Source organism: Rhamphochromis longiceps, linkage group LG4, assembly GCF_057381845.1.
Source record: "Rhamphochromis longiceps isolate RC_006_pf linkage group LG4, R_longiceps_female_GT1.1, whole genome shotgun sequence".
NCBI classification, from domain to species: Eukaryota; Metazoa; Chordata; class Actinopteri; order Cichliformes; family Cichlidae; genus Rhamphochromis; species Rhamphochromis longiceps.
This window is the reverse complement of record NC_140560.1, coordinates 17,976,326-17,991,551: the sequence shown is the minus strand read 5'-3', so window position 1 is coordinate 17,991,551 and position 15,226 is coordinate 17,976,326. Positions and strand designations below refer to the sequence as shown.

The 15,226-nt window shown below is 39.3% G+C and overlaps 2 long non-coding RNA genes across 2 annotated transcripts in view; one reads left to right on the top strand and one right to left on the bottom strand.

Moving 5' to 3' along the window:
• Positions 1–15,226, bottom strand: part of LOC146671371 (uncharacterized) — a 394,396-nt gene that overhangs the window by 219,257 nt on the left and 159,913 nt on the right. The window lies entirely within an intron of this gene.
• Positions 8,656–14,508, top strand: LOC146671377 (uncharacterized). The gene is made up of 3 exons (XR_014911602.1): positions 8,656–8,746; positions 12,255–12,388; positions 13,874–14,508. It is a non-coding gene; the product is annotated as an uncharacterized LOC146671377 (long non-coding RNA).

Genomic DNA, 15,226 nt, shown 5'->3' with positions numbered 1-15,226 from the left:
TAAAGCATCAAAAGTTGTTCATAATAGTTTTTGGTAGCAAAAATGTGTTCATTTCTAACAAAAACAAGAGCACCTTGGATAACAACCACATAGACTGGCAATATAGCTAATGTTGTGATCAATTAGACAAGAAGACCAAGTAGGCTAAAGTGTAGAATCATAGTTGTGTCACCAATGCTCCAAATGTTTCTTGAGCCTATATTTTTGTTATTGTGGAATAGATTAAAGCAATCCCATGTTTGATAAAGAACGGCTTCTTTTCTTAAAAATCACAGCACGTGTATGACATTATAGAATGAGTAATTAAATAACTTTCAGCGGTGTCATTAGACATGTTCATGTTTAAAGATGTATAGAATGTAACAGAGAGGACAATGTTTTGTACAAATGAGAATGGTTTACTGGTGTCTTTCAAAATACACCATACTCAAAAACAGGTTGTATTTTGCATATAATAACAGGCTAAAATAACAGTTACATTGTGAAGAGGTTATACAAACCTCTTCACAATGTAACCAATCTCTGTAATTGACAACTTTTCTTCTAAACCCATTAGGAACATAAAGGTTCACATTCTTGTTTCTATTAAGATTTCTGCAAACATCTGAAATACTTTAATATAGAACATGCTTAATCAGTTGGAATATGGTATTTGTAATGGTGTTGTACTTATGTTTGTATATACAGTAGACAGCACTCAGCAATCTTCCAGTTTGTAGAACTGTTACTGTATGCTATATTGGAAATATTTGTTACTCTTCCTGTAGTAAAAAAGTATTAGAATGTTAAAATTAGTCATTTATTTTGGCACTAGCCAAAAACACAGTAACAATGTGTGCAGCAGGAACAGATGCACTTCTATGTTTAGTGTACGGATTCCTGCCAGGTGAAGCACTGAAAATTAAAATCATTTAAATATGTATATGTATTTTCAACTGGTGTTGTTTTGTGGTCTCATTCCCCAAGCAATTTGTTGCCTTATTTTGTCCCCAATATCTAACTGCTGCTTCTGCAAAGTCAGAGTGCTAAGTGCTGTCTACTACAGGCAACTCCACTTCAAATAACCTGAACATTCCCTTTAGCTTACTATTTTAATTAGCGGGAGAAACTAAGAAAGCACTTACTGACCAGATGAAAAAAAAGGCTGCACATGAAAAAGGCACAACGGGCTACACCGTTAAGAGAACTTAACGGCCCAGTCTATTGAACATTCACATTCATTCCTTCATGTTACTGTTAACTACACCCGTGTTTCTATGAACTGTTAGGGTGGAAAACCTAAAACGTGTAGGGCAGAGTGCCTTGAGGACCATGGTTGGGTAACACTGACCTACACCACATCCATCACCCACATAGAGCTTGCGAGAATGCTGTTAAATTCACTGCGAAAGTCTGGTTAGCTGTGATAACCAAGGGGCAGCTTTAGCACACATCCACATGTGTGGGATTGTGGTCTGCAGAGGAAATCTGTAGTTTCTATGAACTCAATTAGTATGGCTTTATCGAACAGATTGGATCCTGTACAGAACCGCAGGAAAAGCTGAAGATATCAATTTCTCCAATGTACCTTTTCAGGTAACGAGAAACTGTTGACTGGGCAGCTGTCATCTCCTCTGGAAAGATTAGAAGCTCCTTCACTGTTTTTACAGTTGGTTTTTTTTCTGCAATGAAATGATGCAGTCCTTCTGGTGGGAGTAAACCAGCTACAGAACCCACAACGGGACGCCAGCACTTGATTACAAACATTGGGGCCTGAATAAGTACTTTGTGTCCTATCTGTGATATTGACCTCAGATGAAATAATGTTTGAGTCCTCAAAGGCACTGATCAAATCAGTAAGACAATGACCTCTTCTAACAGTTAGTATTACGGGACAAGATCGTGGTTCAGGGGGTGCTTGGTCAGGAATATTGGCCTCTCCTGTCAGCCCCGGTGAGAGAGACAATGTGTGATGAGGTGGATCAGACTCTTTTTCTGTAAACAGTGTTTCAGGGTTTAGTTCAACCACACTAATATCCACCCTGTTATCCCCACTAATAATAACAACTGCATCAGAATCTTCACTTTCACCTACATTTGGCAGACCATCCCATGGTAATGTGTCATTCAGTTCCAAATATCCACTTATGGAAGCTCCATCATTAATTACAAAGTTTGATGGTTCTGAATTCACGTTTTCCACCAACAGATCATCAGCGGCCTGATTAGGTTCATTGTCAGTGAGATCTACCACAGAGGGCTGGGTTATTGCATGATCGGCCTCTACGTCTTGAGGCTGCTGTTGTGTTTTCTTTCTGGTACACAGATAAAGTCGCAGAATTTTGACCTTACTTTGCTTATACAACTCATCAACTGTACTGGAAGCATCCACATGCATCTGTGAGCTCTCAATATGAGTTGAATAGTGTGAAAGACTTTTGGTTTTTTTTGAGGTGCCATTGGGGAAAAACTGATTTTCAGCCATAAGTTTGATATTTGACACTGTTTCATTTTTATCTACAGATAAATGCCTTGTTGGGGCGACCATGGCTCAGGGGGTTGGGAAGCGTATCTGGGATACCAGAAGGTCGCCGGTTCGATCCCTGGGCTCTCTGTCCTGGTCGTTGTGTCCTTGGGCAAGACACTTTACCCTACTGCCTACTGGTGTTGGCCAGAGGGGCCGATGGCGCGATATGGCAGCCTCGCTTCTGTCAGTCTGCCCCAGGGCAGCTGTGGCTACAACTGTAGCTGCCTCCACCAGTGTGTGTGAATGTGAGAGTGAATGAATAGTGGCATTGTAAAGCACTTTGGGTGCCTTGAAAAGCACTATATAAATCCAATCCATTATTGTTCCACCACCACTTACACACGTCACCTGTTTGAACCCACCCTTCTCCTCATCAAAATCCATCCAGCCAACCTCAATTCGTCTCACTGTTCGTTTTGCATTTGTATTTTCTGCCCACTGAGACAATTTCTTTTTAGGAGGCATTCCCTCAGCTCCTGTCAGTCTTTGTCGTAGCCTTGAGAGTATAGATTCTTTCCTGGATGGTGACGTGTTGCTTGTCTGCAGAAGGCCACAGTGGAGACTCTATCGCCAACTTTGGGGATGTACTTTGCCAGGTCACTGTCTGTCATTAAGGGAATGAGAGTTTCATCAATCTGAAAAATATAAATAACAAATTAATAAAAGTGTCAATATTAAAAAAACAATGAATACATACAACTGCATATTTTAGAGTTGTTTTTTGCTATCTACTTTTGATAACAGATACTTTTGGTAATGTGGTACACATTTGTCCAACATAAGATGAACAAAAATTACTTTTTAAATTACTCTTTAAACATATCATGTCATTAATTAATGTCATTGATTAAACCAAAATATGAAATTCAATAATTTATTTTAGAATGTGCATAGTAAATTGTGGATTGCGGCTCTCCGTTCAAAAACAAACACACAGACACACGCACACAGCAACAGCTGCAGTGGCTTACATTCTCATCTTCAAGTTTCTTGATCACATCTTCTTCAACTTTACGCTCTGTTAAAAATTCTCGCAGCCGAGTATCCATAGCTGACCTCCAAACCACATGAAAATGAAATTAGTATTTTTACACTCGGTTATAAATTTTATGTAGCAGATTTTTACATGATAGCCTACCTATAAAATCACTTTATATATGGCAAATCAGAATTTGATAATGATTGTTTTATTACTTAGATATTATCTATGGTAATGAGGAATGGAGCGATTGTCTACTTGGAGTTTAAGTAGTTCAGTATTAGCAATGGCAACCTGCATCAATACAAAATCATTCTGATCACTGTATGCTTTATTAGTTCCCTTGGCAACGTGATACCTGCAGTGAGCTACTGTAACTGCAAGGCTTCATCCGGTGATGCATTGAAAGCTACGGCTCATTTAGCATGCATTACCTTGACAAGTGTGACTCACATGATGCTACTTTCAAAGGAGATGTTCAGCGAAAAAAAGAGGCAATTTTAAGATGCTTTCCGTCTAAAACTGTTATTATTGTCCAGACCAGATTAGTTGCACCAGCTAGTATGGTGATGTGGCCAGGGTAAAAGAGAGACAACTTCGTGACACAGAGAACTAAGGTTTTATGTTGAACATACCTCGTTTATTAGTAGCCTTCAGCCTTGCTCTACTTTGAAACGTCCTACAGTTAAAAATGAGTTTACGGCTACATATTAGCACAACAAAACAACGTGTAGTAGCAACATGAGGATACAACATTTGAAACGTCAGCAGATACAATTTAGAACATAGTAACAATATAGGTCTGAATAAATAACTGCCGAATTGCGGGATAACAATATGAAATAAATATAAAATATAATACACTCACCTTAAGGACATCACCAACAGCAAGGACTCCGTACTATGGCTGACGCAGGCTCTAGTGAATGTGCCCTGGGATGATATATATATATATATATATATCATCAAGTGTTTCGTGGGCACGTTATACCTATTTCGTGGCCTTGAAATGGTATTTCGTGGCCACAATTTATTTATTTTTTGTACCATGTCATCAGAGGGGCTCCGTACAGATCAGCTGCCTTTACACAGAGAAATGTGAATGCTCTAGAGTTATGGGCAGGGATAGCTCAGTAGGTACAGTGGTGGCCCTATGATTGGAAGGTTGGGGGTTCGAATCCACTGAACGGCTCCCCCGAGGTACCCCTGAGCAAGGTGCTGTCTCTACGCACTGCTCTTTGGGTGCCCAGTGTCTTCCCACTCCTTCTCTGAGTGAATGGGTTAAATGCAGAGAGGGATTTTCCCTCGGGGATCAATACAGTATTCATTATTATTATTATCTTATTAGTATTGGGCTAGGATAAATCAAGCTAGAAGCAGTCCATGAGCTAAAATGAGTGTGACGCTCCTGCAGTAACTGATCACCTACACACAGCTTGAACTGGATTGCCAAAAGGGTTGAAATTACATACAGAGTAAAGAGAGTGGTTCTTATATACAGAACATGCCTCATTCACCCATTCATAAAAGCAACTTTTCTGTGTTTTTTATCACACTCTGATGAATGCATCAGAAAGCAATTCAGGGTTCAGTATCTTGCCCAAGGGATGCAGCCAAGGACTGAACCACCAACCTTCTGATTAGTGACCTGCTCTACCTCCTGATTAACAGTGCACTGTGTGAATTGCCTGTCTGTGTGAATCTCAGGTGCTACTTGTTGTTTTCAGGTGAACACAAAACTTCACAAGACAAGAAGCTGTGGAGTAAACCAAGTGGAGGGGGGTGGCCCAAGGACATCGACCCTGCTGACAAGAAACAAACCAGCCTTTTCAGGAATAAGGTCGAAAAGGACGAGAGCTACATCAACAGTGTTCTGCAGCTGTGCAGAGTAAGATTCAAATGAATCCACAGCAGTCCACCTAGTCTTACTATGATGCATGCTGTCTGGTTGGAGTTTTGGGTTGATGCATGTTGGCTGGATGGTTGCTGGCTTTATGGATAGTTGGGTTAATGCAGGTTTGTTGGTTGGATTGATATTGAATGGATACATGTTGTTTATGGATGTTGTGTAGCCCAGGGTTACAAACAGATAAAAGTTAGAAACCTTTTGTTAGAATTATTACACAAGTTGTTAATGCATTTAAGTTAAAACATTCAAAGCTAAAAGAGCAACACTGGTTACGCTGGTGAGGCTGCTTGGCTCTACACTTGCTGTAGCTGTGCCTCTGACGTAAGAGGAACATTGTTGCTGTTGAAGCAGAGAAGCAGGTGAAAGCGTAATGTGTCTTTTGTTAGCTAGTAGATCTGGAGACTTGAAGCTCTTTCCTTATAAATACACAGTGTTTGCACTAACAGTTACAGCTGCTTAAATGTTAAAGCTGTTCACTTGGTAAACAAATGTCAAAGATTACAGTTCTATGTGATTAGCTAACTGGTGCTGTCTAAACTCACACTCCTTTGTGTTGGTGTTTTGGTTTGGAAGTTGAGTTGTTGTTGTGAGTTGAAAGCAAATGAACATGCATGCCTATTTGCACTGAGTTGTTTTAAAGTAGTGTTTTTGTTTACCACTGGTGTTATTAATTGGTATAATGAATAGAATATAGCGAGTTTGCTGCCTTAAAGGAGCAGTATGGATTAGATCTATGAAACGAATTAATTTAGTTTCACAATCGGTAAGGACCATATTACTATGTAACATAAAAAAATGAATTTGATAGTTGTACAACACATTAGAAAAAAGAACTTGCATTTAAATGTATTGTCCTTAGTTCCTTAAGCAGCAATTTATGGATTATTGGTAGCATGCGTGTGAAGTAATCGAGTGGTGTCGTTATAGCAATGTGGCCAAATATCGCATCAATCACAGCAATCACATCAATCTGTTCCCAAAGTCAAGGTGTGTGTCACGTGTCACGGGGTGGAAAGGGACAAGTTATCTAGGGTTTTTTACTATGCATGTTTTGCTGTGTTTTACCTTTTCAATATTTTAATATTGTACACTGGTTTATTTTTATGAGTTTTACTGCATGTTTTTTATGGTATTTATTTGGTGACTTGTCCTGGAAAGACTCCGCCCCTACCTGATTATAAACCTGATCACACCTGGGAGGTCACAGAGGCCAATAAGAGGGCCTGGCAGACCATGGAGAAAGAGGCTTGAGAGACGGGCAGGCGTGAGTGGTGTCAGGCGGCGGCGCCTGCAAGCCCGGAGGGCTGGTGGAGCTTGGCGTTCAGGAGAGGAGGATACAGTGCCAGCAACACGGAGCGAGCGGTCCGACTGCTGCAGCAACAGGAGGCCAGATTACGTGTCTGCAGGGAATTAGAGGCGGCGAGGCGGGCCGGTGCCGATTGGCGGTTACAAAGAAGCGGCGGGCAGAGTTAAGAGCTCTGCCCACCCGGGGTAAGTCTTTTGACTTGTCCCCTTTAATGAATTATAGCTGCCTAAAAGAATAGTGACTACCGCTGCCTTCCTTTCTTTAGCGCACCGGGGCGCAGAACGCGGAGAGGAAGGCGAGGACGCCGCCGGGTTTCCCTCCTGCACCGCTTCACTGGATTTTTAATTCTTAGTGACTCTTATACACTCAAAGTGAAATTTGGTGGTTTATTGCATTTACAAGACTCTAACATGTAATTTGAACACAATGAATTTATGTTTCTAAGGTGAACGTAATAAAATCATATAAGATCTACATGAAATTCACCAACTAGCACCTCTTAAATTCTTGTTGATATGACATGATAAAATCTAACAAGAGTGGTTAGCTGCCTTAAAGACTCGCGATATCACAAGATCACGTGAGATTCTAAACAAGAGGCAGGAAAGCACATGGTTTGCTCCACAGTCATCTTGGAAAGGTAAGAGTGAATCTATCTTCATCCATCTTGATGAAAATACTTTTTGCACAAAGGTATCATTAGTTTGTCGATTCTTTTCAGTTCTATTTATTCACATTTGTTCTGTTGTTGTTGTTTTTTTTAAATCTGTTTATGCCATTCTAGCTAGCTAACACGGCAGCACGGTGGTTAGCACTGTTGCCTCACAGCAAGAAGGTCCTGAGTTCAATTCCAACATCAGGCCGGGGTCTTTCTGTGTGGAGTTTGCATGTTCTCCCCGTGTTTGCGTGGGTTCTCTCCGGGTACTCCGGCTTCCTCCCACCGTCCAAAGACATGCAGCTTGTGGGGATAGGTTAATTGGATAATCCAAATTGCCACTAGGTGTGAATGTGCGAGTGAATGTGAGTGTGAATGGTTGTCTGTCCCTGTGTGTTAGCTCTGCGACAGACTGGCGACCTGTCCAGGGTGTACCCCGCCTTTCGCCCTATGACAGCTGGGATAGGCTCCAGCGACCCTGAAAAGGATAAGCGGAAGCGGATGGATGGATGGATGGATAGCTAGCTAACACATTAGTGCAAGAATATAGCACAATGTCATGATAGCCTAATATGAAAGACTTAGCTACTCCAAATATAGATATTGTTTATAACTTAAACTCTGCACATAAGCTAGTTTGGCTCTACCACAGAGACTGTTGTGATAAATTTACATTTTACGTGTGGGTTGTTGAAATTTGTAAGTTGCAACTGATGGAGAGTGGTTTATTTAACAACTTGTGTTTTTAGTACACTGAGGAGGAAAGACAAAACATGAACAGATATGTTTTCCTGTTTTGTTTTTGTTTTTTAAATTAAATATTTTTCTACTTAAACTTAGACTTGCAGTTCCCTCCTGTAAAGATAATAAATGTTTAATCTTATCAGGTGGTGAAAGGTCTGGAGAGCTGGCAGGCCCGTTCATCAAATTCATGGTGAGCTAATATTTTTCTTAAATTATCACATTCCCATGTTAAAAATTTAATATATTCATTTGTAAGTGACATAGTTTTGAGACCAAGAAAACATTGCATTCTGATTTTATGTACACATCATCTAAACTTTCTTGAATTGGGGGTATGGCATGATTAAATTAATACAAAGTAAAAAACAATATTAGAATGACAGAATTGTCTAAAATGCATGAATACTATTTGAAAAGATTAAGACTGTAAAACAATAGCCTCTGTATTTCTCACAAATTCCTGGTAATTCAGTTAAAAGTTCTTTAATCCCACTGCTAGGTCGTTGAGATGGATTTCCGTATATATTTGTTCCCCCCCCCCCCCCCCCCCTCTGTGTACTGATGCTGTTGAAATCAGAAGAGAATACATCGCCAAAGGTCTTTGCGTGTACCTGAATGAAGATCCTGAGCTGGTGAAGGATTACCTGGTATGTTAACTTGCCTGTATCCTTAACTAAGGAGATGATCAAAGATAAGCTTGAACTACATGCAAAAAGTTTCAGGGGATGGGGTTTTCCTATAAATTACCGGTGGCTGTAAAAAAATAGCTTTTAAAATGGGAAAAGTAAGAGCTTTAAGTTTCTCACTGGATACTACACGTAGGGCTACTCGATTATGGCAAAAATGATAATCACGATTATTTTCACTGAAATTGAGGTCTCGATTATTTGACGATATTTATTTAACCCTTTAAGACCTACTATAGAACAGTCCGCCAGAGCTTATATTATTTTTTTACATGTTATAGTGCCATTGGGAGCATTTCAAGTTGCTATACATCAATACAACTGTTATAGCCCATATTTTAATAATATGTATGCATTAAGTCCATAGTAACTACATTAAAATGGAGCACTGTAACAAAAATAATTTCCCCCAGGGATCAATAAAGTATTCTGATTCTGATTAATTGCAAAAAGTGCAATAAACTACAAAAAAATTGAAAATGGTTTTTTACATATATTTCTACTTGGAGAAATTTAAGAGGTTTATCCCTCAAAACTTTAAATGCAAAAAATAGTTTACAACAACAGGAAATTTATTTTGAGTGTCTTCATAGTTTTATTTTGGAGATAAAGCAATTTTTATATACTGCAGGAAAAACAATCCTATGATTCAAATTTGCAAAGAAAACAGCATGTGCATCAAAATAAACTATTTCCAGCAGTGCAATATGAGTTCTAAGCATCCCAGAAACTATTCAGTAAAGTCTAACATGACTTATAAAAACACCAGTATAGGTGTTTAAGGCCTACAAGTAAAAAAACTACAGTTTCCGCGAAGATGACGTCACTTCGGGTTTCTGGCAGGAAATGGCGGACGTGCGATAGTTCGCGCTGACGTCTGTTTCAATGTGGGAAGTGTTGCGAACAGCTGATCAAATCGGCAAAGCGTGTTTCTGGAATATTGTGTTTGTTCCTGCTAGTGCGTTTTGTGCAATTTTTGCAACCGTGACCTAGGACAAGCTGATAGCATAAGATGTAAGTACAACTCCTCTGGTTTCATATGCAAAAAATTATTGCGCTAGCTTACGCGGTTCCGGTTCTACAGGGATTTAAAAATAGTTACGCAAAACGGAGCATGCCCGCTCTGACTGTAAAGGTTAACAATAACAATGTATTGAATAATGACTTTAACAAATAATATAAAATAGTGTGCAAATACTGATAACAGTGCAAATGTTTGCAATATAAGAAATAAATGTAAACATCTGTTTAGTGAACTTTGCAGTGGTGCAGCTACAACACCGTAGCAAAGTTTACACACGATGTCTGACTCGGCGAACCCATAATGTTTCCACACCACTGAAGTTTTTTTTGTTTTTTGTTTTTTTACCCCTCTTTTCAACCAACGGCAGTCACTCTCCTCTCCAAATAACTTCTGCTTAGCTTTCCGAGCTTCCCTCGGGTCCTCTTAATTGTTGTGATGCGTGTTGGAAACAAGAGGTGCGCTCGATTTGCCACACGGAGCAGCGCGAGAGTAAAGCACGAGGGAGGGGCTAATAATCGGCTCAGTCACTTTTAATGATCGTTGAAAGTAGGGCTGAACGATTATGGAAAATAATCTAATTGCGATTTTTTTTTTTTGCCCCAATACTGCGATTGCGATGCGATTATTATTTTTTTAAGGTCTTTGTCTTCTGTATTATTAAACAAAGACAAGCAATACATCATATAGTATGGCCAATACTATATTACATTAATTTTAAACTGTTCTTTCCTGGAAGACAGACCTCTGTTATGATGACATGAGGTGATGCATGAATTGATGACTGACATTTTTATTTAACTTCTTCAATCACAACAGTATATTTGAACATACACAATAGTTTATTTTTAGCTTACAAACATCTGAGCATAAAGTGCTGACAAGGAACCCTGGTGTAAACATTAAAATGAAAGTCAGTACAATGTGCAGATTGCAGAAATATACATAAAAAAAATCAGTGGCTTTACCACACTCAGTTTTTCGACATCTGTGAACTACTAGACAGTCATTCAATTAAAAAATAATATTAAATAAATAAAACTAATAAATAAAAAATACACACATCTTACTGATCTCTGCAGTCAGTAACATTACACATAAAGTGCAAACATAATAGCAATTGTATAAACACACACACAAACACGCCTTTAAAGTTTAAAGGCGTGAAATTGGACGGTCTAGCCTTCTGAATCAGAAGGCTAGTTCTGATTAGCGTCACCGCTGTCTCGGTGGAGTTTAATAAACTCGGACGTCTGCTTCTTGCTATCTAAAATATAACCAGACACTGGTGTAAATTCTCGACTGTCTCATACTTCTGTTTAATAAGTTTTCTGTTTGACGTTTAGTCAGCTGTGTGAAAACCAAGGAGGAACCCACCCGGGGGATTAATAAAGTTTTATTTTATCTAATCTAATAACTTTAATCTCAGCCAAACCGATTTACTCACGAACAAACAAAACACTGAAAAAAGCCCAACAATAACATTTTTAGGTTGTCTAAGTGACTTATATATTACGTTTAACCCGAGCAGCGAAACTCCGCGGTGATCTGAAAATAATGTGCCGGGAGTTGTGCCGTTCTCGGCCGCATCAGTAATCCTCGAGCTCCCGGCTAGCTGTCGAGCTGGTGGGTAGCAGACGCCTCTGAAAACGTCGAAGCACTTTTGCAAATATGGGATATCTTGATAAACCGAGCAGATATTTGATGTTTACACAACTACTTTCTCACCTGAAAATATGTTAAAAGTTTATTTTGTGACCCAGAAAGATTAGTATGAGTAATTTTAAAACTTAGTAGCGGCCGCCATTGCTGGAAACTGGAGTTTGGCTGGGCCGCGCTATGAATTCTGGGATATGGTAGTTATTTGGACAGCCTTATAATCGCAGCCTTTGCGGTTAGAAAATTGCACTTGATCATGTCGCGATATTATCGCAAATGCGATATATCGTTCAGCCCTAGTTGATTAATTGAGCAGCCCTAACTACACGCAGCATTCTTGAGTGTTTTATACTATCATTATTATAATATCATTATAACAACCTCATTCATACAAGATTTTTATGTAACATTTACACTTCAATGGATGTATCAGGAGCAACTTGGGGTTCAGTGTGTTACCCATTGATAGTTTTAGTATCAGATTAGAGAAGCCAGGGATTAAAGCAGTAGACAACTTGCTCTACCTCCTGTGCCACAGTCACCCCTATCACAACTCAAGATTTTGAAAGACAGAACATTGTTGAGGTATTGAATGAACTTCTCTTGAGTGAGGAAAAATATCGGGCAGTCATTTTTGATTACATTTACATTATTATAAGGCTTGAATGAATAAAGCTTTTAGGTATTTTACATTAATGTAAAACAGATGTACTTTTAAAACTGTTTGCAATGGACATTAGTGAGAAATCATTATCTTTTTTTTTAAATTTGTTTGTTTTATTGTCACAGGAAGTTGATAGAAAGCATGGCCACTGCCATAGCAGAGACAGTCTTTGGAATCTGTGTCATTCGGTCAGAGGGTGCGGAGCCTGGCGATGACCCTCAGGATGTTATGATTGTTCTAGAGGGGGTGGAAGTGATGGGTGAGTTGGGCAATGTAGTTTTTGCAGTGACAATGTTGCTTGGTCTGGTCTATTCACTGAACCTGAAATTTGCTAGAAATTGGAGAAAACAAAAAGATGTGTATGACAAATTTGTATTTACCTTTTAGATGTAATAGTGAAATGTATGTTAACCAGACTCTAGACTTTGTTAAATGCTCCAAAAAATTACTCTTTAAATTAACTTCAAATAATCATGGAAGGAATTTCCATGTGATTAAAGTGCTTTCTATTAGCATTAAAGACTTGTGTTGGAATAACTTAATTTGTATGAGTTGGTTTAACTCAATTAACTTAAGCTGGGACCAAATTTAGTAAATTAGTTGGAGAAAACCTGAATTGAGTTGGAACAAAACTCTTTGTTGGATCAACACTATTAAAATATATTGGATCAAAATGCAGTAAATACATTGATGAATCAATCTTTAATTAAGTTGGTCCGACTTGAGTGCATTAAGTTGGAGTAACAGAATTGCATAATGCTAAAATAAAGCAATTTAATCACGTGGAAATTCTTTCCATGATTTTTTTTTTTTTTTTGTTCATTTAAAGAGTTGTTTTTTTTGTTTTAGTGTACCGTGGCGGACGCCACTGGACTTTTAATGTTGTGTTTTATTGATTTTTATTGTGTTGTCCCCTGGCCAGGGTTGTTTTAATTCATTTTATATTTTTAACTATAAATATCAATCTGTCAATCCTTTCCGTGGCCGGGTGAGGTTTCCCATGTTGAGTCAAATTAAGCCGCAGGCTCCACAGTTTTTAATTTGTGTGCTTTCCCTTGGCGACTCCACTGCTCTGTCCGTTTGGAGGAAGGTTTCCCTCCTTTAAAAACACTGTGGAAAAAATAAAATCACCTTTGCTCCGTTACACACGCAGGAGCGAACCGCAGCCTTGGGCTGTATATTTTGCCCCTTGGTTTAATTTCCAGTGGTCTTTGGCTACTGCATTGTGCATTAGCATATGCGAAGGGCCTGTCCCCCAGCTCCATCTGTCCTCCTCAGAAATGGCAGTAGTGGCCCTCTGATGCCCTCTACCCAGTCGGTGTAGAATTACCTGGCAGACATTGTAAAAACAGCCCCTTGCTGCTGCTGCTGCTGCTGAAGGTTGAATGGCACTATTTGGGCCTCCCCAACAGAAAAAGCAAGAACTGCGACTGTTCTCGCTCCCATCGGCTGCTCATGGTGCATGGCAGTCCGCAGCTCTCTCCTCCAGGCCCCAGCGTTCCAACTGAAATAGGGGAGGCATGATTGAACAATGGCTGCCAGCCATGCTGAACCCACAGCACCACCCCTGGATGTTGCCTTGCATGAAGGGAGAATAAATAACAGACTGTGACACTTGCACTTCGATTAGTTGATTAGTAGTGTATGATAGCAATAAATCAACAAAAGGATCAATGAGTGCATTTCTGGCTCTGGTCACACCCCTCATTCTATGATGTCATTCTAATGGTATCATGTTGTCCAGGTCATGGAGGATGCCATCAGACTGAACAATGCTGTGGACACTCATCCGGAGTATTTTAAGGATGAGGAGGAAGTGGAGGAAATTCAGGAGTCACCATAAAACGCGAGGTTTTTTCTGCCCTTTATCCCCGTCCCTCTTCTCCACTGTTTCTCCCCCCTCTTCCTTTCTCCCTTTTCTTTTCCTCATTCAAGTCAGTCCCGTATCTAGCGAGTGAAAATAAAAAATAAGATGCAGCAATTTTACGAGGAAAATACTAAAAAACTGGAAGACAAAGCCAATGCTGCAGACAGAAAGTTAGAAGAGGTCATTGAAATGTATGATTCCAAAATAAAGCTTAAGAGAACAGTAAAAAATAGTAGTGTGGCCATCAATGCGGTTAAAGAACACGAGGAACAACATCAATCCTCGCAGTGTGGATTGAGGGTCTTTTGACCTGTAATACAAAGTTACAGGACCAAACTGAAGATTTAACAGATGAGAGAGCAAATGGGCAAAGCGAGTGAAAATAAACCATAAAAGATGAATCAAATAGACCATTACGGCAAGGCTGGGATGGTCAATTTGGTAAAGTAAATCCGTTGGGCATCTTTTCTCGCCTTCAGACAATAATTCTGATGGCCAAAGAACCAAACGGGACAGGCAAAAAAAAAAGAATAAAATGCACTTGAGTTTGAAGTTGAGGAATAACTCAAAAGAAGCTATATGACAAGGGAGTGAATTATGGAAAAAAGAAAAAGTGATTGAAGTAGTTTTAAAAGAGTGACTTAGGAGTGCCCTCGTACTGAGTGATCAAAACCAGTGATCACTGTAGAAAGAAATAAAATAATTTAACAAGGTGGTAATGTTTGAACATGTATTTGTCTTGTCACAGCAACTTATTGAGAGGTGTGTGTGTGTGTGTGTGTGTGCCTCTCTTTCAGGAGAGGAAGCATAGCAGACTGTGCAGATTTGGATAGGAAATTTATAGTTTAGTGTTGATACGTTGTTGTAATGGGGTTATCTTATGCTGAATCTAAGTATGTTAAAGTGCATAAAGGGGGCGATTGTTGTGTGCAAATTGTGTGGTTTTAACAAGACTTTCGGTGTATTGAGGAGGTGAAATTACATGAGTTGACCTGGGAGTGTCAGGACTCTGGTGGCACAACTTTTTGTTTAAGATTTTTGAGGTTGTTGTGGAGATGGGTTGATTCTGTCAGTTAGGTTTGGGTTGTTTTTGTTTTTAATAGAGGGAGTTTTATTAAACATGGACGTCTAAGAAGGGGCCCATTATTTTTGTAACAGTGCACTTAAAGAAAACCTGTCAGGTGCTTTGATGAGCTAATAATCAGCTCTCTTTTTTTTTTCTCATTTTTG